At 42.2% G+C, this 24,713-nt stretch overlaps 1 protein-coding gene across 1 annotated transcript in view; it reads left to right on the forward strand.

Annotated features, from left to right (window-relative positions):
- The window catches only part of LOC126198727 (zwei Ig domain protein zig-8-like), a 1,001,384-nt gene that overhangs the window by 391,548 nt on the left and 585,123 nt on the right, over positions 1–24,713 (forward strand). The gene's annotated exons all lie outside the window — the stretch shown is intronic.

Below are 24,713 nucleotides of genomic sequence, written 5' to 3' on the forward strand. Positions count from 1 at the left end.
TAAATAATTAAGCGTCATTTCCTTGTCTGTTTTAACGTTTAAGAGTCTAAATCGCTCTAACTTAGTATATATCGGATGTATTAGACATAAGCGAAACTAGAATAATGAGAACAGCAGAATGGCGAACGCTTGACCCCCGAGAAGAGTACAACGTGAGAGCCTCTCAATTCCACGTATTTCTTTTGCAGCTGGACTGAAGCCAGTCGAAACGGGACCCGTCCCGCTGGCCGCCAGTTGCCTGCCTGTGCTCTAATTCCTTGTACAAAATTTAGTGTTAATGCCCTAATTACCTGCTTTGAAACATCAAGCTGTGCCTACAACATCGTATGTTGGTGTTAGTCAGCCTCTACATACTCATATTTCAGTGCGACACTTTGGTGACCACGATGGAAGACGTGGATGAGACCTTCCTTGCGTTAATCTAAATTTTTTTGATACTCTGGAAATGTTGCACTATGTGATCATTCTTGAAATACCTATTGAGCCGTGCGCGCCTCGCAGTCATGCCGTTTATTGCTAGTCATCTTGTTTTTATGGTTCTGTCGCCTCGTTTTCCTTTAATTCGATTTACTGGCGTCACTAGGTTGCTGGTTTGCTTGCCCGTGAGTGGCAGCAGCAGCGCTTACCGATAAGTGCACTGTCGTACTGTCTCTGCAGCTACCGCTAGTATTTCCGTGTCGTCGAGTGTTTGGAGTTCAGTTGGGAGCTCAGTCGGGGCGCAGCAGCAGTGAGTCGGTGACGGAGCGCCAGTGAGGTGCGGACAGCCAGTGCTCACCGACCGCTGGCGACACACAGGAACTGTACGACGGGAGGAGATTGGAGCGGGACGACCGGTGGTTGGTCGTTCGGTTGGACGCCTCATCGGGCGACGTGTGTTTGGTCTTTTGACCGTTTCTGGGCCTCGTCACTTGGTCATCGTGCTGGCCGTGGGTCGGTTCCTTCCTTGCGCAGAGATGTCGTGGCCAATGGGCAAGAGTTACCATTGCATGGAAGAGTCCGAGCCAGTGTGCCCGGGTCGCCGTGTCTGCGAATTCCGAACGGACATGGGGTGGAGTCGGGTTGGAGCTGCAGTCAGCTTCGGACAGTCAAGACTCACCCGACCGTTGCCGACTCACGTAACTTGAATGGAAACGACCTGGGTTGGTCGTTCGGTCGGTCATCGCATCGGACGACATGTATTTTGTCTCCGACCGCTTGTGGAAACTCTCTGTGTGACGAACTGATTCGTTCTTGTTGTTCCACAGTGATTGCTTTTACGATTGTTCGAGTTCTTGTGCCAAGTGCGTTTACGTGAAACTATGTGTAGCTTCTGTGATTTCCACTGAGCAGATGAATGCTGTTTGCGGACTGAAGTAGGCAGTTCGTCGGTTGGGACAGAGGGAACTGATTACGTTGTTGGTCGGTTCTACAGGCGTGTTGCCACCTGTTGTTACGCTTTGGCCGCATGTCTCGCCTAAACTGTTGTTAGTTTCCTCCCCAGGCCAACCCTTGAAACACTTCTGAGCACCACTGTTTGCTGTTTGTGATTGTCATTTTATTTGGTCGCAGGTACTGCGCCAGGCCTTCAGCTGTGTATTAATATTCCCTGTTTTATGTTTAGTATATGGCCTTCAGCTGACTTCATGACAACTATTTTAAGATTATGCCTTCAGCTGTGTTTCATTTAAAATTCTTGTTGCTTTGTATTTAGGCCTTCAGCCGTGTTTGTTTCAGAATCTCTGGCTTTAATATCTAAATCCTTGTCTGTAAGGCTTCACTTTATTTATCTTGAATTCTTGAAACGGCCTTCAGCCGTGTTCAGTAAATGTTTATCTTAAGGTCATCTTAAATTATTCTTGAGTAGTTGTTGGGCCTTCAGCCGACATGTTTTGAAACGTCCCCTTAGAAAAATTTTTGAATTATATATATATATATATATATATATATATATATATATATATATATATATATATATATATATATATATATATATATCAGTTCATGACATCCAGTCTTACAAATTTACTCTCTCTGATGATGGACACACGTCCAGATCATCCGCTCTCAAAACTCCGCCATCTTTCTCCCCACATCGACCACTGCTGGTGGCTCGCCTCCAACTGCGCAACGCTACGCTCTGTTCACATCAAACTGCCCAACACTACAATAGCGAATGTTCCAACAATTGCAAACAGCCACAGACTTCACACAGCACAGTCAGTGATTTTCAAATAGAGTGCTACGTGGCGTTAACATCATAAAAACCTAAACAGCCTACTTACAGTTTTCGTTGTACTGTGTAAAACCATATCATTAAAGCCTGTCTTTTATTATGTAAAAATTTTTGTATTAGGCGTTCAGACGAAGAATTTATTTGAATTTTACTGAATATGGCCTTCAGTCGAAAATCGTAAATGCTTGGCTTCTAAAGAATTTCCTTAGCTGATCTGAAATATTGTTTCGGCCTTTAGCCTAGAAGATATTCCAATTTTACTAAAGTAAGGCCTTCAGCTGTTACTCTAAATCCCTATGTTTTAAAAGGAATCATTTAAACTTATTGTGGAGAAGTTACATGGGCCCGCAGCCGTTAATTGATCTTTGTTGTTTTAAAGAGAAAACTGTGCATTGGTTTGAGAAATAAAGTTGTGTGTGCTCTTGTATAACTAACGGCAATTGACCTTGGCCCCTTTCCACAACCTGATCCGCTCTGTCCTGCGACAACCAGCAGATTTCACCTACCTCGCTGTTATTTCTTCTTATGACGGTAGAGGAATAATTCACAGGCTGACATGTCGGGAGAGTGCGGGAAAAGGAAGGGGAAGCACCGCCGTTCTGGCCACAGACGTTAGGTCGTGTCCGACCTCTGTCAGTGACGTCCTCGAGACGTATTGTGGAAGGGGTTCATCTCGTAAGCAGATTAGTGCCTCTGCTGCTCGGTAAATTAGCTGGCCAACTGGCATCATGAGGCTGAGTGCATTCCAGATTTCTGTTCATTCCAAATTTCTGTCCTCCCACCAAGGAAAAATCCGACTATTCAGCAGTGGGGGCGGACACGCGTGTTCTGGGCACTAGTCAAAATTTGACTGCCCAAAGAAGCAGCGTGTGGATCAACAACCTTGACCACTGTGGAAGGCAGCGCGGGATTAGTCGAGCGGTCCAAGGCGGTGCAGTCATTTACTGTGCGGCTGGTCCCGGTGGAGGTTCGAGTCCTCCCTCGGTCATGGGTGTGTGTGTGTGTGTTTGTCCTTAGGATAATTTAGGTTGTTAAGTAGTGTGTAAGCTAAGGGGCTGATGACCTTAGCAGTTAAGTCCCATTAGATTTCACACACATTTGAACATTTGAACCACCGTTAAGGAACTTCGCATAGAGTCACGACTACTATCACGAGCTTTCGATAGTATGCTGCTGTTATGGTGTGCCTCTGAAATACTTTAGCACACCAGCATGGCAATCTGCTGGTATCCCAATCTGGTTGGGTATGCCATCGGCATACCCAACGATTTTTCGGTCTTCTGCTTTTCTGGTGGTGGTCAATCCACATGTTAACACCTCTGGTCTAATACGCCGTGACCGATGTTATAAAACTCTCCCCTGACGCTTCGTCTCCGACTGCGGGACACATCCTTCGAGGTAACGCGGCGTCAGGCCCTATCAGCCCGGAAGTCTTAAATGAAGACAGTACCGGCCGTGAAAGCCTGCTGAAACCAGATAGTCAAGGGAAGGCAGGATGCGGTTACGATTGCGGACGGGGCTGTTATCAGTTACTATTGGTTGCCTTTTACAGTTACACACAATTTTTTTTAAACCAGTAATTCCAGACTCAACAAAAATAAAAAAAATTCCACACGTTATTAATCAAGGAATAAACAACTGTGTAAATGGTTGTGTTTTCAGTGGGTTACAATTTAGCAAATTATCATTAAATACAGACACAGCAGATAATGTTTTAAAAGCAAGCCACTGTGATCTGGGCAGAAGGCCTTACATGCCAGGAATGGCAATAAATTAAAAAAATGTTTAAAACTCGCTGCAACTTACAAATTAGGTATTGAAGTATTAAAGGCAAGTCACCACAAACACAGCAGAAGGCATCAGACGCCAGGAATGGCAGTAAATAAGGTTTTAAAGGCTTACTACGTAAATACAAATACCAAATTAGAATTTTAATGCAAGTGACCGCAATCATGGCTGAAGGCCTTACACGCCACGAACGGCAACAATGCAAAAAAATTTAGAAACCTGATGTAAAACAGCAAATATAATAGCAAAGGTTAATTTAAAGGAACAAGCAACTGATCACCAAATGGGTGAAATAAGATGATGGTAAACTTTGTGACACAACCTTTAACATCCACTGAACACTACACAGCTAGATTTATTCCAGAAGGCGACCAAAAGTATTAACTAGACATATACCACATTTAATGTTGGCATTACAAGGTATTGTAATAAATAATACAATAATAAAACACAAGGACCAGTACATCAGTTCCTTAAAGGGTACTGAGGAAAATTACACCCGCACTAAGTGTCAACTGAAGGAGCGTTACATTGAACTACTGACCATCAGACATCCTTTCAGAACACACATGTGTTACAAGAACCAAGGGCCACAAAAGGTGCTCCTAAAATCGACCTCTGAGAAGGTACAGCAACAAACAATTTCGCGAGCGATGAGATAGGCAGCCAAGAATCACATTCACTTCAGAAGATGGTAACTCAGACTAGTGGCAGTCTAACGCATGACTAATGATAATCTCGCTGAAGCTACCTGACGTTCGATAAACCAAATGCAACGATGGAACAATACGCTAAAGAGGTAACTGGGGCGTTAGCGGCCACCAGGCAAGAAAATTACCGCTGGTTAAACTCAACAAATTGTAACAAGTTTAACGTAGTAAATAGTAATTAGAAGTCGGGGAAAGCTAATCAGATCCGTCTTCACCAAGCACTCTACTCGCTGCTCTTCGTCTCGGCGACACTACGAGCAGCAGCACGAATCCAAGTCACTGGAGAACCGCGAGATATCATAATGATGGAGGTTTCTCTACTTGGATTGAAATGCACTCATCTTAAAGCTTAATGGATCCGGTTTACGACGAGGTCGTGCACCCTCGCGACTACAGCCCTTCCATCCGGCAGTAGAATGTGCAGTTTCGTGAAATGTTTGTTTGCTACACTTGCGTTCTTAGTTGCATTTTATAACAAGTCATCCATACAAAAATGTATTACGTTGACTTACTTTTTACTTCAACAATCTTCTATATTTTATGCCCTTCTAAAATCGTCAGCGTGGGGCCGATTTGTGGTATTATGAACACTGAATAAATCCGCAATTACGAAAATCCCACCACTTACTGTACTGAAAGAGAAGATCGTGTAATGATAGATCCGAAGATGACAACAGGATTCCCGATACCGTTGGGGCAGCACTAGGTATAAATACACTCCTGGAAATTGAAATAAGAACACCGTGAATTCATTGTCCCAGGAAGGGGAAACTTTATTGACACATTCCTGGGGTCAGATACATCACATGATCACACTGACAGAACCACAGGGACATAGACACAGGCAACAGAGCATGCACAATGTCGGCACTAGTACAGTGTATATCCACCTTTCGCACCAATGCAGGCTGCTATTCTCGTAGTCCTGAGGAACGGCTTGCCATGCCATTTCCACCTGGCGCCTCGGTTGGACCAGCGTTCGTGCTGGACGTGCAGACCGCGTGAGACGACGCTTCATCCAGTCCCAAACATGCTCAATGGGGGACAGATCCGGAGATCTTGATGGCCAGGGTAGTTGACTTACACCTTCTAGAGCACGTTGGGTGGCACGGGATACATGCGGACGTGCATTGTCCTGTTGGAACAGCAAGTTCCCTTGCCGGTCTAGGAATGGTAGAACGATGGGTTCGATGACGGTTTGGATGTACCGTGCACTATTCAGTGTCCCCTCGACGATCACCAGTGGTGTACGGCCAGTGTAGGAGATCGCTCCCCCCACCATGATGCCGGGTGTTGGCCCTGTGTGCCTCGGTCCTATGCAGTCCTGATTGTGGCGCTCACCTGCACGGCGCCAAACACGCATACGACCATCATTGGCACCAAGGCAGAAGCGACTCTCATCGCTGAAGACGACACGTCTCCATTCGTCCCTCCATTCACGTCTGTCGCGACACCACTGGAGGCGGGCTGCACGATGTTGGGGCGTGAGCGGAAGACGGCCTAACGGTGTGCGGGACCGTAGCCCAGCTTCATGGAGACGGTTGCGAATGGTCCCCGCCGATACCCCAGGAGCAACAGTGTCCCTAATTTGCTGGGAAGTGGCGGTGCGGTCCACTACGGCACTGCGTAGGATCCTACGGTCTTGGCGTGCATCCGTGCGTCGCTGCGGTCCGGTCCCAGGTCGACGGGCACGTGCACCTTCCGCCGACCACTGGCGACAACATCGATGTACTGTGGAGACCTCACGCCCCACGTGTTGAGCAATTCGGCGGTACGTCCACCCGGCCTCCCGCATGCCCACTATACGCCCTCGCTCGAAGTCCGTCAACTGCACATACGGTTCACGTCCACGCTGTCGCGGCATGCTACCAGTGTTAAACACTGCGATGGAGCTCCGTATGCCACGGCAAACTGGCTGACACTGACGGCGGCGGTGCACAAATGCTGCGCAGCTAGCGCCATTCGACGGCCAACACCTCGGGTCCTGGTGTGTCCGCTGTGCCGTGCGTGTGATCATTGCTTGTACAGCCCTCTCGCAGTGTCCGGAGCAAGTATGGTGGGTCTGACACACCGGTGTCAATGTGTTCTTTTTTCCATTTCCAGGAGTGTAAGTATATGTTGTATTAATGCTGTTTGTTGAATCATTTCGGTGTTTTTTGAAACATTACCTCTCATGTGAACTATTTATTTATTTTATTTATTTGACCTGTTATGGTCAGGGTCGACAAGACCTCTCTCGCATGGGCACAGTTCCATTTTCTCGTCAGAGTTTTAATTTTAATATGGCATAATATGGCATATTAATATGACCAATGGTATTAAAATGATCTGAACGTGTATAGCAACACTATGAGTAAATAATACTATGAAATAATTTAGATATACTGACAATATTTCTGCTACTGCTGTCTCTGATACCACAGACAATGATCATAAAAATATTAACAGCAATAATAATAATAATAATAAGTAGAAGAAGAAGATTAATAATGATAGCAATAACAATAAAGATAGGGGCAGTTATAAAAAGAATGTATAGCTGTGTAAAGTAGAGGTTTCAAGATAGAGCAAGTTCTGGGGAACGGAAATTTAAGGAAACAGTACCAGCTAAGATTTGTGGGAAACGAGGAAGATCTAGCTGGGAAGAAGAATGTACAACAATAACGAGTGCGTATAGGAACAAAGATAGTCATTATTTTTGCTTCAGTATATATGCCATTACCAATATTTGACGTTATTCTGTCCACCATAGAATGCTGAAGGTTTTTCAAAAGTCGGATTGCAGCTACTGAAAAGGGCCTCGAGAAATTGGATGGACGATGGAGAGGGACAGAAAGTATTTTGCTCTGAGGGAAAGGATGTTTCTGTCATGTTGTTTAGACAACACCGTACCGGTCGAGGAATACTATGAGGATCAGTGTACTTTGATAAGGCATTGGACTAGACAGAGAGTATGTAATCTCTGCACTTGTCTGCATGCAGCCAGCATAGCCGCGCATATGATTGTGGAATATTATTAAAGAAAAGACTTCGCAAAATAAAGAGAACAGGCATTCATAACCCATTCCAGCACCGTCAGCTTTCCTGGGAAAGACATTATTATAAATGATTGTACAAGTTCCTTCTTCAGGTCAAGAGGGAAGAACTATTCATGTTTTTTTTTTTTTTTTTTTTTTTTTGCATGGGGAGATACTGATGCCTGCTTGCACATTGTAGTTACGTGCTTAGTCCAATTTAGATCTTCTTCTATTCCAGATCCTAGACTGTTTGCTGTGGGAGAGAAGTTGATATTGGTCCCTTTTAGGATAAAAAAATGGCACTGATCCCCGATCTTTCGAGCTAATTTGACTAGACTCACCAACAACTACCTCTAGAGTTTGGGATGGATTGGGCTTCAACCCTATATTTTGCGCTCAGTTTGGAAGATGCACAAAGATCGGTACTGAGAAAGACAACATACCTCACTCATCAAAAAACGTTTTGCACCGCTCCGGTTCCCAGAACTCATGATTATAGACGTTAACTGTGGCTATTCTATCACAGACACAGTCCCTTTGACTGTTCATAGATGTCACTAAACCCACGCAAAGATAACCATGAATGAGCAGCCGAAAAAGAGTAAATAATCTTTTGTTTTTGTGAAAAACGTCTATTCTAAGAAAGCAGAGCCGGCCATGTGTGGTCGAGCGGTTCTAGGCGCTTCAGTCTGGAACCGCGCGATCGCTACGGTCACAGGTTCGAATCCTGCCTCGGGCATGGATGTGTGTGATGTCCTTAGGTTAGTTAGGTTTAAGAAGTTCTAAGTTCTAGGTCACTGATGACCTTAGAAATTAAGTCCCATAGTGCTCAGAGCCATTTCAACCATTTTTTTGAGTACACCATCGCAGCCGCTCCTGTCGGTGATGCAGCGTTAAGGGTAACCGCAGCCATGGTCTCCGAGCTGATAGTCCGTGCTGCTGCAAACGTCGTCGAACTGTTCGTGCATATGGTTGTTGTCTTGCAAACGTCCCCGTCTGTTGACTCAGGGGTCGAGACGTGGAGGCACCATCCGTCACAGCCATGCGGATAAGATGCCGCTAGTGATACGAGGCCGTTGGGATCCAGGACGGCGTTCCGTATTACCCTCCTGAACCCACCGATTCAATATTCTGCTAACAGTCATTGGATCTCCACCAACGCGAGCAGCAATGTCGCGATACGATAAACCGCAATCGCGATAGTCTACAATCCAACCTTTATCGAAATCGGAAACGTGATGGTACGCATTTCTCCTCCTTACACGAGGCAGCACAACAACGTTTCACCAGGCAACGCCGGCCAACTGCTGTTTGTGTATGAGAAATCGGTTGGAAACTTTCCTCATGTGAGCACGTTGTAGGAGTCGCCACCGGCAGCAACCTTGTGTGAATGCTCTGAAAAGCTAATCATTTTCATATCACAGCATCTTCTTCCTGTCGGTTAATTTTCGCGTCTGTAGCCCGTCATCTTCGTGGTGTAGCAATTTTAATGGCCAGTAGTTTATATACATATATACACCCATTTTTATAGTGTTTGTGGATACAGATTTAGCTGTGTGGAAGTAGTCTATCGTTAGAATTTTGACAATTGGAAGACGATGACTACGTCACACGTTTTGCTCGTAAATTCGAACCATGGAGCAGGACGACTAATCATCTTTCATCTTATAAGAAACAAACAATGGTCTCTGAGTATCCAACAACGAAAAACAACATCAGGTTCCTGTATTCTCGCGCATAAGACATGCGTGACAAAGCGAGCTCGCGTGACTGAGAAATCGCAGTATCGATGCTCATTCTGAAGAAAAATCGGAAAGGAAAGATGCGAGACGACGCGGTGGGAAAGGAGTCGTCCTTCAGGCTTCTGACGTACGGTATGGTTCGCGGATGTCGCGAGTTCCGCGGGAAATGAGGCCCCGGCGGCGTCGGAAGCAGCACTGCCGGTCTCTGCAGGCGGCGGTGTCCACAGCGAGGAGTGCGTGGGCGGTTGGCTAGGGGGAGGGGGGAGGGACGTAGTGGCTGAGCGCCGGCGTTGGAGTCTGCGCCCGCTGCTCAATACGTCACCCACCAACAAGCGTACGGTCGCCTCCGCACTGCGATGCCGCGAAAATGAGCAGCAGCGAAGCATTTTAATTTATGACAATACTTGGCTGTAACAGCCAAGTAACAACCTACTGTGTGAATGATGGGCGTATGGAAAGCAGATGTAAGTCTTAAGTCTGTAAATAGTGCAAATTTAATTTTAAATCTTGTACATAATCTGACTGTTCTTAGCTGAGGATCAAAGAAATGAATAATTTACTTTAATTTTTGACAATACTTGGTTGTAATAGGCAAGATACAAGCAAATGTCTGAATGATGGATTTAATGAAAGCAGATTTAAGTACTAAACTTGTAAATATTAGAAGCTTAAATTTAGTTCATGTATATAATTTTACTGGTTATTGACAGAGGATCATTAAAATGAATGAAACTCAAGTTTTTGTAATTACATTTTTGTAGTGTGTTTATCTGACATGTTCCACACCCAGGAGGATTCACTCTTTTATGGGTCTATGGAATGAATAATTAATCTAATCTAAGCTAATCTAAAGTAAACAAGTTGGTTGAAATGGCTCTGAGCTCTATGGGACTTAACATCTGAGGTCATCAGTCTCCTACACTGAGAACTACTTAAACCTAACTAACCTAAGGATAACACACACATCCATGCCCGAGGCAGGATTCGAACCTGCGACCGTAGCAGTCGCGCGGTTCCGGACTGAAGTGCCTAGAACCGCTCGGCCACCGCGGCCGGCAGTAAACAAGTAATCTCACAGTAACATTAAATGAGGGCAAACACAGATCTTATTTGTATGGACACGCATTGAAAAAATCCATCATCAGGTGATTTGTACATTCGAGGATTCACGTATATACTCTACGGAAAAGCCAATTTTTTTAAAATTAAGTCATCATAATCACAAAAAGCCGGTAATAATGGTATTCTTATGTTATCTTTTAAATCATATGCGAAAAGCCGTTAAAGCCGAGTCCCATCGTCAATCGCCAGTTTTTATGTCGTATTACCTCCCTGACCTAACTGCGGATAAGATATGTGTTTAGCCTTGTTTCATTCTTCCTGGTTCCTATTTGAAGACAGGCTACGTTTATGAGGCTTTCTTTATTTGGTTGTTCTTACGGAATCTATGGATTTTCCGATTCCTTCTGTTTTTCATATTTATTGAAATATATTCCTCTTCTTTTATAGGTTGCCTTTAGGCTCCAATCATTTCAACTTGAACGACCGCTTTACTACAAATTAGTTTTTACTGCTTTGACGATGAACGATCGGACGTGGCTATAACTGTTTTTCCTGTATACTACAAGGATTTAAAAGATCATGTAAATACGTTATTCGTAGCGGAAAAATGTGATTAGCCGGCCGAAGTGGCCGTGCGGTTAAAGGCGCTGCAGTCTGGCACCGCAAGACCGCTACGGTCGCAGGTTCGCATCCTGCCTCGGGCATGGATGTTTGTGATGTCCTTAGGTTAGTTAGGTTTAACTATTTCTAAGTTCTAGGGGACTAATGACCTCAGCAGTTGAGTCCCATAGTGCTCAGAGCCATTTGAACCATTTTGAAAAATGTGATTTTCATGACTTAATTTTACAGAATGGTTATTACTGAGAATTAATGTTACTCCTCCAATGTACAGATCATCCGATGATGCATTTTAAGAATGCGAAACCGGTCGTGACCTGTCAATAAAGGACTTTAACATCCTGAGCGAAAGGCTTTTTATTCAATATTTTCACAGCTACGGTAGTTAATTATATCTGAGAATTCTTTCAACACGTCATGCTACTAATCTTACATTTGAATTCAAACAAATTTATTGGCCAGTAAACAACTACAGGTGTCACTTAGATGACGATCAGTTTAGCCTGTCGAAGAACTAAGGAAGCAGAGATGCACTTCCGATGCTGCGCTTTATAACGGAAACAAGATTTTAGAAAATATAATGACATCATCGCATGTGTTGTCGGCCTCGAAAATGCGTTCGACAATGTAAATTGGTGAAGATGTTTGAAATTCTCAGGGAAAGATGAGTAATATACAGTGCATATAAGGGGCGATCAAAAAGTTTCCGTTTGAGAGCGTTGCTGCAGCATATATGGAATGTTGGGGAAATCCGCTGAGGGTATATAAGCATCCACATATAGACATGATGTAACGTCCCTTAGCAAAAGACATATTTTGTAGTAAAGAGAAAATATTGTGCATCGTATTCTGTTATTGTATGGAATTATGTATTTTTTTTATTATTATTTATTTTAGATAATATCTGTGTCGGCGAGTACTGAAACCGCACAGACGATAAATATCATACAAAGATAAGAATATACCACTAGTATAAATAATACTGAACGAACATTAATTTCTCGGTCTTCTTCTTGGAGTTGTACGAGTAAGATAGCCTGTGAAGCTGCACTAAATGCTAACGTAGTATTCTTTTGTCATGGTCAACTGATGTACGCCATTACGTACTCATTGTAAAAGGTGTGTATTATTTAACATATTTGAATGTTTTGAATAGAGTTATTTAATGAAACCTTGCATTATTATTTGTAGTAGCTTGCTTGGAAATATTATCCCATCCTTTTGAGACATTTTCAGTTATTTAAATATTATCCGTGGTGCAGAGCTGCGCTACGAACGGACGAGCCGCTGACGCGGCGCATTCAAACTGCATTAAAAGAAATCGATCATACCGCAAAGAAGCGGGAAGGTAATAGTGAAATAAAATCATCTTTTTCAGCTTCCGGACTTGCAGAGCAGAGCAGCAGATTTTATGATGTGTTTTGCAGGTTGACGCGGGCTGCTGATAATATATTGCTAACAGTACAAAAGAGATAATTTACCTTCGTAACATAATAGGAATTTTGCTGTGCTTAGTTCTGGTCTGGAAAACCTTATAGTGAAAACGTATTTTTCTCCGACAATAGTCTCATGTTCTTGTGCTAGTCGTGGTAATTATTGGTGTTTTACTCTTAACAAAAATCCACTGGAAAATTTTGATGTTGAACAATCTTCGTGAACTGTAACATCAGTATTTCATAACAAAGTAATTTTCATTTTCAATAGCTATAAAGTAGGGAAGATATGTTGACTTTTATAGTGAGTTACAGTAACGGAAAATGTTCCTTTAATAGAAAGCCAGATACAGGACAATAAGAATCCAATATATTCTGTTTATTGAAAATTAATGATTATAAAGAAATTCAAGGCACAGCATTACTGAAAGGTATTTCGCGGCTCTTTTCGTATATGCGTTATTACGCGAGCAATAATAAAACAAAATAAATAGAAAAGAGTATTTACGAGTCGCGAAAATGAGATCAGTGTGTCATTCATGTCTTTCCCATGTCCGTGCTGTCAATGCGCAAACGTGTACTATGGCGACGTCAACCAGATTCTTCCAAACAGGATCAACATGTTATTATTTTTTTGGCTGCCGAAGGACATAAACTCGTAGACATCCATCGAAAAATTATGAATGTGTATGGATCAGCATGTCTGTCGAATACCATCCTTGCGCCAAAGCATGCTGCTGCTTCACACCTCAATTGTCGGAATGCCCAAGTTACGCCAACCAAATACACCCAAGCACGAGCCTTATAGCCCTCATCTCTCACCATGCGATTATCACGCTTTCGGTCCATTAAAAAAGGACTTGAAAGGTCGACCATTCCTGTCGGTCGATGACGTGCAGTAGACAGTTACGGACTCCTTCACGCTGAAGGAGGCAGTGTTTTACTAAACGAGTAAAATTAACGTAATTGGTCGGTTGGCCGCCCGTGGCGATTTTGCCTGACTGGAATACCGGTTATGTACTGTATGGCCTTCAAACGGCCAGCCGGGGTTGCCGAGCGGTTCTAGGCGCTACAGCCAGGAACCGCGCGACCGCTACGTTCGCAGGTTCGAATCCTGCCTCGGGCATTGGTGTGTGTGATGTCCTTAGGTTAGTTAGGTTTAAGTAGTTCTAAGTTCTAGGGAACTGATGACCCCAGAACTTAAGTCTCATAGTGCTCAGAGGCATTTCTTGGCCTTAGAACGGAAACTTTCTGTTCCTGACACTGTCAGGCTGGGGGCGATCTGCAGTGTGAAGCGAATTGTAACGCTGGTGGATAATCGATGAGAAAATTCAAAAGCCTAAGATCCGACAACTCTGAAGAAACTGGTCATCCAGTTAAATTGTTTTTTAGCGATCTTCGTTTGTGAAGATTTTTCAGTTACAGGAAATATTTGGCCAGGCCTATATATAGAAGAACGTATAGGGGAATGTAAGAATCGAAGTGCAAGGATGAAGTGCATGGATTAGAAGGAGAGACAGACAGGGATACAGTCTTGCTCGCAATTTTTATTAAAAATTAAAAATCGCTTGTAAACGGTAATCGCTTTCATATATACCTAAATCATCATCATTAGGTGGTGAGCACTACGCGAACGTGTCTTTCGAAACTTTTCAGTGCTCCGATCGTCGTCTCTGCTCACAACCTAATCAGACGTGGTCTGATAATAATCTATATATGATCGCAACTGGTTACCACTGACTTGTTTTTTAATTTTCTAATAAAAATTGGGATCAAGACTGATTAATATTTCAAATTATCTTATTTTGTTCTCTAATTTATCATTTTCACTTCGACCATTTCATTTAATTTATCAAATGACATTTAGTCAAATATTTCGAAGACTGTCTTGTCACAAGAGGAGCGAATTTCTCTTTGACAGTGTTACAGAAACGGAATGCAATCATCCACTAATACGTGGTCAGTGGAGAAGTCCATGCTAAAACGGTGGTATCGGCACTGTTTCCGGAGCAGAGCCTGTTTTGGACAGCGTATTTCATTTTAACGTTCTCTTGATAAGGACGAGTTACAACCATTCATATAGCACGGGAAATAAATTTGAGCACGCTATCTGGCAATGACCACGAGGTGGAAATACTGCACACACGGCCTTCTGTCTGCAGCAAGTGATAGGCGTTCCAGGTTTCGCAATCGCGCTTCCCGTTTGTCTACCAGAACGAGGCACAAAGTCTGCATCTGGCACCGTGACTTCAGCTTAGGCAGTACTTTTTGCACTACTGGCTGTCTTGGCAGATGGCAAAACGCGTTTTATTCTTAGGAAAGGTGTTACATAACAATACTATATGTTTTTCTCGTGAGTCTTGACAACCGTGTTGCCTTTATAGTTGTGGAAGGGAATTCTTTGTATCAGTTAGAAGTGTATTTGTTTACATACTAATTTGGAAGAGTGGTACCACCATTTTCAATGCAATGTTAAGTTCATTAATTTAGAGAATTACTAACGCCAAGTTTTAAGGTGTGGGAGGTTAGAAATTAACTTAGCCTGCGATATTAGCTATGAATATGAAAACTACGTCATTAATAACTCAAATAAGTTTCCAATTAGATGTGTCACTTCATGCAGGAGACTGAGTGACAAGAAAAAGAAACAAACAAAGCTGATATGTTACAAAGTAATGGCTATCCCTATTATGCCATATGGAAGTGAATCTTGGACGAAAAAAAAAAAAGAAAGGGAGACAGAGAAAGAGCGAGAGAGAGGAGAGAGAGAGAGAGAGAGAGAAAGAGAGAGAGAATGCAGTTGGCTGAATTCATATTTTCAAGGAGAGTTGAAGGATGTACAACCAGAGCTCAAATGCAGAACAATATGGTAGGGAAATTGAAATTGCTATCGAGGATGTGGGTGAGCTGAAGCTGCCACGCCACAGAAATCTTTAATTAAAAATATTTCACAGATCTTTATTTCAACTACTAATTTCGCAAACTTCGAAAGTTTAACCAACTTGAACATGCTCTCCTGAAAACTTCAAATCAATACGCTAATAAGAAAGACGTTAATTTGAATTCTAGCACAATGTTCAATTTAAAAATAAATAAAATACTTTCATCACAGCAGTTAGGATACCAGTTCAGTATTTACCTCCACTCAGGGCACAACTATTCAAATCGTCAGATACAAAAATGAGAAACTTTTACACTGTAAAACAGTCACAAGCTACAACTTGTTAATGCAAGCAAACGTGGAGCAAACGCAATCCTGCAACTAAATCAATCAGCTGAAAACGGAATTATTACCCAAGCAGAAAAGTGATTTCATTTCACTTTATCTACACTAATCAGCAAGTGACTAACCTAAGCCTTAAATCTAGTAGCTTAAAATATTAAACACAACCATTATAGAATTAAAACTATGCACATAGGTGAGCGTACAGAACTGTTTTAAAATTCATTAGTCCATCAGAGAACGCAACAGGTAAAGTAAAGACTAGTCACTGTACAATACAGTGTTCACATAAAACTGTAATTTCTTGTAACCAATTTCAAGAGGAATCGTGATAATGTGAGTGATTATTTTTAAAAAATCATAATCGCTTTTAAAAAATACTAAACAATTGTATCTAGTAGAATACGGCTCGACTAAAGAATTAACTTTTAGTTATAGTGTTAATACGCCGATGTGTCGAACACAGGCAACGTTCACCTTTTTGAGCGCAACGGGGTGACTCTTCCACCATGCTTAAATTAGTTCCAAAACCCGTGCCAGTCATGTACAGTCAACAAGCTGCGGATCATAAATGGCATCAACCGCACGGTCTCAGGCGTCCTGTCACAGTTCGCGCAGCACCCTCTCGGAGATTCGAGTCCTCCCTTGGGCATGAGTGTGTGTGTTGTCCAAAGCGAAAGTTAGTTTAAGTACGAGTAAGTAGTGTGTAAGCCTAGGGAACGACGACCTGAGCAGTTTGGTCCCATAAGATCTTACTACAAATTTCCAATTTCCATAAATGGCGTCAAATCGCTGCACGCAGAACGTGGTACAACCCACGCTGGCCGAAACTTGCTTCGCTCCACTAGACCTCAGTCGTATTATCAAACGATGGCGGATACTCGGGTCTGTAGTTAGAGCAGATTAACCCTCTCAAGGCAGTAGTCTGCAGAACTTGACCACCATATCTGACAGGTTTGTGGTGACTCAAATCAAAATCGTCACTGTGCAACTAGCAGCCGGCCGCGGTGGTCTAGCGGTTCTAGGCGCTCAGTCCGGAAACGCGCGACTGCTACGGTCGCAGGTTCGAATCCTGCCTCGGGCATGGATGTGTGTGATGTCCTTAGGTTAGTTAGGTTTAAGTAGTTCTAAGTTCTAGGGGACTGATGACCACAGATGTTAATTCCCATAGTGCTCAGAGCCATTTGAACCATTTTTTTGCAATTAGCAGACAGAAGATGATTTAGCTGCGCAACCGCTAATCATACGTTTACAGTAAGAAACTCAGTCTTAAGTCATTGGACTTAGTCTTCTGACTGACTGCCGGCAGACACTTCGAGAGACCCCAAGCCATTGGCGACACGGCATCTAGGTGAGCACTACAATACATGTTGGTCCGCGATAACGTGATAGCGCACAGAGATGATAACAATCGATCTATTGCACTCGTGACAGAATCCAGCTTGCTCAAAAGTAATTTAATATATACTGAATAAAAATGGAGTAGTGATGTATGAAATGGAAACAAGGTTAGTAGAAAGGGGGAAGACATTAAATAAGTAATCTATTGTAAATGTGGGAAAAAGGACATAGGACGACCGAGGAGCATCTCGCTTCAGTGAAGACGTCATAGGTTGTGAGCTTACTCATTTAGTAGAAGGGCACAGTGGAAAGGGAGAATTGAGCCTTGAGTGATGGTAACTCTAATACGAGGGCGTGCTGAAAAGTAATGCTTCAAATTTTTTATGTGAAAGCTCAAAACTTTTAAATAAAAGAAACATTATAAACATTCACGTCTTTACCCTTCATGTTTACATATATATGTCTCAAAAACAGTCACCCTGGTGACAAACTCATCTCCACCGACAAGTGATTAATTTGTTTACAACAGTACTGTAAAATGTTTGACTTTGTTGACGGAGCCACAAACTCACCTCTGCTGCCCGCCGCTGTGGCCGAGCGGTTCTAGGCGTTTCAATCTGGAACCGCGCGACCGCTGCGGTCGCAGGTTCGAATCCTGCCTCGGGCATGGATGTGTGTGACGTCCTTAGGTTAGTTAGGTTTAAGTAGTTAAAAGTTCTAGGGGACTGATGACCTCAGATGTTAAGTTCCATAGTGCGCAGAGCCATTTCAAGCATCACCTTTGCTTGCACCGCTTCATCACTGTCAAAGTGAAGTCCTCGAAGACGTTAATTAGGTTTTGGAAATAGATGAAAATCGTTTGGGGTCAAATCGAGATTGTATGGATGATTATATCAAAACGTTAGAAACAGTCACAATCTAAATGCAGCAGCCCATTACAAACAGTATTGTAAGGTGCTTAAAAAAGTTATTAGGAAGGCAAAAAGTATGTGGTATGCAGACAGAATAGCTAAGTCTCAGGATAAAATTAAAACCATATGGTCAGTCGTAAAGGAAGTGGCTGGTCTGCAGAGACAGGTCGAGAATATAGAATCAGTGCGTAGTGGGGATGTCCGTGTTACTGATAAGTCGCATACATGTACAGTACTTAATAATCACTTTCTGAATATAGCAGGTGAACTAAATAGAAACCTAGTCCCAACAGGGAATCATATAGCGCTCTTAGAAAAAAGTGTTCCGAGACTGTTACCTGAAATGCTCCTCCATGATACTGACAAGAGGGAGATTGAGTTAATAATTAAATCACTAAAGACCAAGAACTCTCATGGATATGACGGGGTATCTAGCAGAATACTGAAGTATTGTTCCACGTATGTTAGCTCAGTACTTAGCCATATCTGTAACTTTTCCTTTAGGAGTGGTCGGTTTCCTGACCGATTAAAGTACTCGGTAGTGAAGCCACTTTATAAAAAGGGAGACAGGGATAATGTTGACAACTATAGACCTATTTCTATGCCATCGGTGTTTGCTAAAGTTATCGAGAAGGTTGTATATACAAGGTTACTGCAGCATTTAAATTCACATAATTTGCTGTCAAATGTACAGTTTGGTTTTAGAAATGGCTTAACAACTGAAAATGCTATAGTCTCTTTTCTCTGTGAGGTTTTGGACGGATTAAATAAAAGGTTGCGAACGTTAGGTGTTTTCTTTGATTTAACGAAGGCTTTTGACTGTGTTGACCACAAAATATTACTGCAGAAGTTGGAACATTATGGAGTAAGGGGAGTAGCTTACAATTGGTTCGCCTCCTACTTTAAGAACAGAAAGCAGAAGGTAATCCTCCGCAATATTGAGAGTGGTAATGATGTTCAGTCCCAATGGGGCACTGTTAAATGGGGCGTTCCCCAAGGGTCAGTGCTGGGGCCACTGCTGTTTCTTATTTATATAAATGATATGCCTTCTAGTATTACAGGTGATTCAAAAATATTTCTGTTTGCTGATGACACCACCTTGGTAGTGAAGGATCTTGTGTGTAATATTGAAACATTATCAAATAATGTAGTTCATGACATAAGTTCGTGGCTTGTGGGAAATAATTTGATGCTAAATCACAGTAAGACTCAGTTTTTACAGTTTCTAACTCACAATTCAACAAGAACTGACATTTTAATCAGACAGAATGGGCATGTTATAAGCGAGACGGAACAGTTCAAGTTCCTAGGCGTATGGGTAGATAGTAAGTTGTTGTGGAAAGCCCATGTTCAGGATCTTGTTCAGAAACTAAATGCCGCTTTATTTACCATTAGAACAGTATCTGAAATAAGTGACATTTCAACACGAAAAGTAGTATACTTCGCATATTTTCATACGCTTATGTCATATGGTATTATTTTTTGGGGTAATTCTTCTGATTCAAAAAGGGTATTTTTGGCTCAAAAACGGGCTGTTCGAGCTATGTATGGTGTAAGTTCGAAAACCTCTTGTCGACCCCTATTCAATAGTCTGGGAATTTTGACATTGCCCTCACAGTATGTATTTTCTTTAATGTCGTTTGTTGTTAGCAATATTAGCTTATTCCCAAGAGTTAGCAGCTTTCACTCAGTTAATACTAGGCAGAAATCAAATCTGCATGTGGAATGCACTTCCTTGACTCTTGTGCAGAAAGGAGTGCAGTATTCTGCTGCATCCATTTTCAATAAGCTACCACAAGAACTCAAAAACCTTAGCAGTAGCCCAAACACTTTTAAGTCTAAACTGAAGAGTTTCCTCATGGCTCACTCCTTCTATTCTGTCGAGGAGCTCATGGAAGAGCTTAAAAATTAAGCAAATTCCAGTGTTACTTTCTTGATTTTCTTTATTTAAACTAACGACTTGTCGCCTGAATATGTTTCTTATATTTCATTTCATTCTGTTTCTACAATCGTGTTATAATTTCATGTATTGACTCGTTCCATGACCATGGAGACTTCTCCTAAATGTGGTCCCACGGAACAATAAATAAATAAATAAATAAATAAATAAATGATCGAGGTAGTGAACACAAGGCGTCGGATTGTTGCAATGTCGCAGCGTTCTTCTTTGGTCTGGCATTGTCGTGCTGAATGAGAGGGTGCCCTATGTTTGGACGAACGCGTTAACTGCACGCTGTTTCTCGCGCACCGTCAGAATTATATGACACAACGCCGTGGTACACGCTACATTTCGGATATCTCTAGTGGCTGATGGCTGGAAGTGTGTGGGCATGAAGAATAAGGATGTGGAGTGTTAATAGCGTTTGTTTTATTTTAAAAGCCTTAAATTTTTCGCATAAAAATTAGAAAGCGTTACTTTCCAGCACACCCCCGTAGTTGTGCCTATAGAGTTGCTGAACTGAAGCAGGACTGGGGTCAGTTTGAGATCTCACGTCGATAGCACTCATTACTTCTTACAAATAATGAGCTAGTTGAGTTTCACAAGAACGATATTTTCTAAATCAGTACTATGCGTTAAAAGCCCGTTACCTTCGAGGTAATTCATAATATTCGAATACAGTATAAGTCCTAAATCATACTGCAAATGGATGACAGTGATATGGGTCTATAATGCAGCGGATTAATACTATTTCTTGAGTATGTGTGACCTGTGCAGTTTCCTCGTCTTTGGTAGTGAGCGGTTGTTCATGATTGCTAAGTGTGGGGCTATTGTATCGGCATATCTGAAATGAACCTAATTTGTATTCTATCTGGACTGGAAGACTTGTTTTTATTATTTGCCATTATTATTTTCTTTAAGCTGCTTCTCTTAACGGACGATATCCAGTTCTAAGTTATTCATGTTGGCTGTTGTGTTGATTCGAATTCTTTAATTTTACTTCGTCTTTCTTGGTGAAGAAATTTCGGGGAACAGTGTTTCAATCAAGCGAGGTGTAGCATTGGTCAGCACACTGGACTCTCATTCGGACTGAAAACCAAGTGTGGCCATCCTGATTTAGGATTTCTGTGATTTTCTTAAATCGCTTTAGGTAAATGCTGGGACGGTTCCTGTGAATGGGCACGGCGACTTCCTTACCCATCCTTCCCTAATCCGATAGGCCCGATGGCCACGCTGTATCATTCCCTCCCCAGAATCAATCAACCAACCAACTGTATTTAATAACTTCTATTTAGCTGCTAAACGCGCCCCATCTCTCGAAGGAGTAAGTGTTGTTTCACCACGACAACGCGGCAGCACCACCTTGTGAAGTAGTCGTTGGGCTGCTGCCCGAATTAGGTTGCCATACTGGCACTACCTCAGTTTCTGAGGTCAGTTTTTTACCAAACCAGAAGAAAATACTTATATTTGGCCAAGTGAGGAAGTTAGCGCCAAAGCAGAGACCTTGTATAGAGCGTCTATCAATTCCAATTATTTGGCGGGATTGAAAAGTAGCCCGTTCGCTGTATGTAAACGTCCTTTGCTCCGCTCCTCAGTTCTTGTGGACGTATTTATGTGCGCCACTTGGATTTTCCTACACTACTATACAAGTCTGAATGCGTCCTCAGCCGTGAATCTCTCAGTGATGGGGATGAGTTACTTCCGTATCCCGGTGTATAAAATGTTTCGAGTATTTACCACCAAACTTACGTGCATCAGTGCGAGCTAACATTTACAAAAAGGATTATTTCGATATCTTAAATGGTTTATGAGATATGACGATTGCTATGACCGCATAATTCCCGACGTGCATGGACATGAAACGGCGCGTCTCGCGCGACGTTCTTCCGATATGAAGTCGAATAACTAGAGAAAGAAATCAGATATCTCTCTGCTCTCAGTCTTCAGTAAAATTTCAGTACCTTATCTACATGTCGCTTCCTGCATTGTATGTGCTAAAGACAACCATATTCCAAGTTCACGCAAAGGTATTTTACCTCCTGGAACTCTTTAAAATTTCGGGCGATATTTCATTTAATTTGATGCAGGGCATTAAGTATGACGGAGAACGAAAAGAAATTCAATTCTTTATTGACTGAAAACTGAAAAATGAGCAAAAATAATTTTTTTTCCATATAATAGTTTCTGAAAATTCAGATGATAGGAATTTCACATCTCTCAGCACAGGCACCAGCATTTGGTAAGGAGGACAGCAATAACAGCGTGCCAAGACCACGTCTGTAGCAGCAAAATTGATACACTAAAAATTTACAAAAAAATACAGGGCTTTTTGCCTTGTTTCACAAATTTTATTATGGTTTATTCACAGCCTAGGTTTTGTGTCATAACTATTCGTCAGGTACATTACTGATTCTAAAGATAAAAAAGCAAAGAACCTTTGGAATAAGTAATGAACTTGAAAATGAACTTTAAACCCGAAACCTCGATTGTGCAGTAACCATAATAAAATTTGTGAAGTAAGGCAAAAAACAGTGTTTGTCCAGTTAATTTACAATACATCACCAAGAACCCACAGCTGACTGTATTAAAGTACTGGGTATTCCAAAAAGAATGACCAGACTTTGGCCAGTAATAATTATGAAACGCAGGATGTACCGACAAGGAAATATGTGTTATTTGAATGCACGGGGCCTAGAGTTTCTGGAAATTGCCGTTAGATGTCAGTCAGCGCGTCTTCTTAGTTGAAGTCAGTCAGAAGTAAGATGGCATCCGCTCAACAGAAGGCGTTTTGTGTGCAAAAGTTGGGAACGAGTGTATCAGCGATTTCGCCAGCGTGCTTTCCGTCGACGTTTCGGGACTCGTCTGCCAACACCAAAAACATTCGTCATTGGTGTCACCAATTTGAAGAGGCAGGTTGCTTGCGCAAAGATAAGAGTCCAGCTCGACCTACTTTCTTGAGGCTAACACAGTGGCTGGAATGAACTATATTCAAATGCTGCAGAATTGGCTTTTCCTACAACTTCGGGAAGTCACCAATGACATTGTCCAACAGGATAGAGCTCCACCACACTGGCTCTACATTGTACGTCAGTTTCTGAATGACACTCATCCTCAACGTTAGGCAGGGCGCATGGGACCGCAAGACACTGCCCTGCATTCTTGACCTCCAACATCTCCAGACACGACACCAAGCGGTTTTCTCTCTTAGCGATCTCGTGATACAGAAGAAGTGAAGAACAGACTAAAAGCTGCCATAACTTCTGTGAAATCAGATACATTGTGGAAAGTGTATGACGAATGTAGCTATCATCCAGATGTTATTTGTGTTGCTGCTGGTGGATTAGTTACTTACTTACTCGCTGGTCATACCGCACTCGACAGTCCATTACCGCAGCAACGTATTTTCGCCATCTGTCCCTGTCTTGGGCTGTTTCCTTCCATTCAACTTCAATACCTAGACTCCTCAAATCAGCCTTCACATTGTCCTCCCATCTACGCCTCGGTCTCCCCACAGGACGTTTTCCCTCTAAGTGACCTACCAGTACTCTGCGCGCTGCCCTGCCCTCATCCATTCGAGCTACGTGACCCGCCCATCACAGCTTACGTGATTTAATAATACTCATTAAGTCAGGGCTTGAATAGAGTTCGTGAACCTCTTCGTCATGCAGTTTTCGCCACTCTCCACTAATGTCATCCCTTTTTGCTCCGAAAATTTTCCTCAAAATTTTGTTTTCAAATACTCGAAACGCCTTTTTATTTCGCACAGTGAGAGACCAAGTCTCACACCCATACAGCATAACTGGTAGAATAATAGTTTTGTATATTCTAATTTTTAAATTCCTGGACAATATCCGTGATGAAAGTAATCTGTTCAGTGAGAAGTAGCACGCATTTCCCGCCCGTAATCTCTTGTTCAGTTCGGATTCAATCTCATTTCTCGAAGTGATGTCCACGCCTAGATACTTAAATGTGTTCACTTTTTCAAACTGCATGCCTCCAACTGTTAACATTTCCTGATCTACTGCTGTTGACATTCTAGTAGAAACCCGGTATTTAGTTTTGTCTTCACTTATCCTTAGACCTACATCTTCACTAGCCTTGATTAACGCATTCGCATTTGCTGTTACTGATTCTTTCCTATCGCTAATGATGTTTAGATCATATGCATACCCTAATATCTTAATATTTCCATTTAACTCCACACCATCTGAATTATCTGCTGCCATTCGTACAATATAATCTAGGACTAAATTAAAAAGTAGCGGAGACAGGGCATCTCCCTGCTTAAGTCCGTTCTTTATTACAAATTCTTCTGACTCCAATTTCCCCACGCGTACTCTACTTTTTGTGTTTTTCAAACTCGCTTCTATAAGTCTAACATACTTCTTTGGTATTCCAAGTTCCAAAAGAATTCTGTACAATTTTGACTAAAATACTGAATCATATGCTTTTGTAAAATCTATGAAATGATTATGAACTGGTTTCTTGTATTCCCATTTCTTTTACAAAATTTGACGCAGAGCATTTCTAACAGCATAGCAAAAGCTTTACGATTTTGTGATTACTTTGCAATCCATTCCATGTTTGTGGTATGTTATTATCAATAAATGTGTTTTGGAATCACGTCATTCTTTTTGAAACTCCCTGTACATTCCCATTTCATTTGGAACACAGGTAGTTATCGAACCGTCCCCGTACGTAAAATCTACGAGCGACC

Source organism: Schistocerca nitens, chromosome 8 (assembly GCF_023898315.1).
Source record: "Schistocerca nitens isolate TAMUIC-IGC-003100 chromosome 8, iqSchNite1.1, whole genome shotgun sequence".
In the NCBI taxonomy this organism is placed as follows: Eukaryota; Metazoa; Arthropoda; class Insecta; order Orthoptera; family Acrididae; genus Schistocerca; species Schistocerca nitens.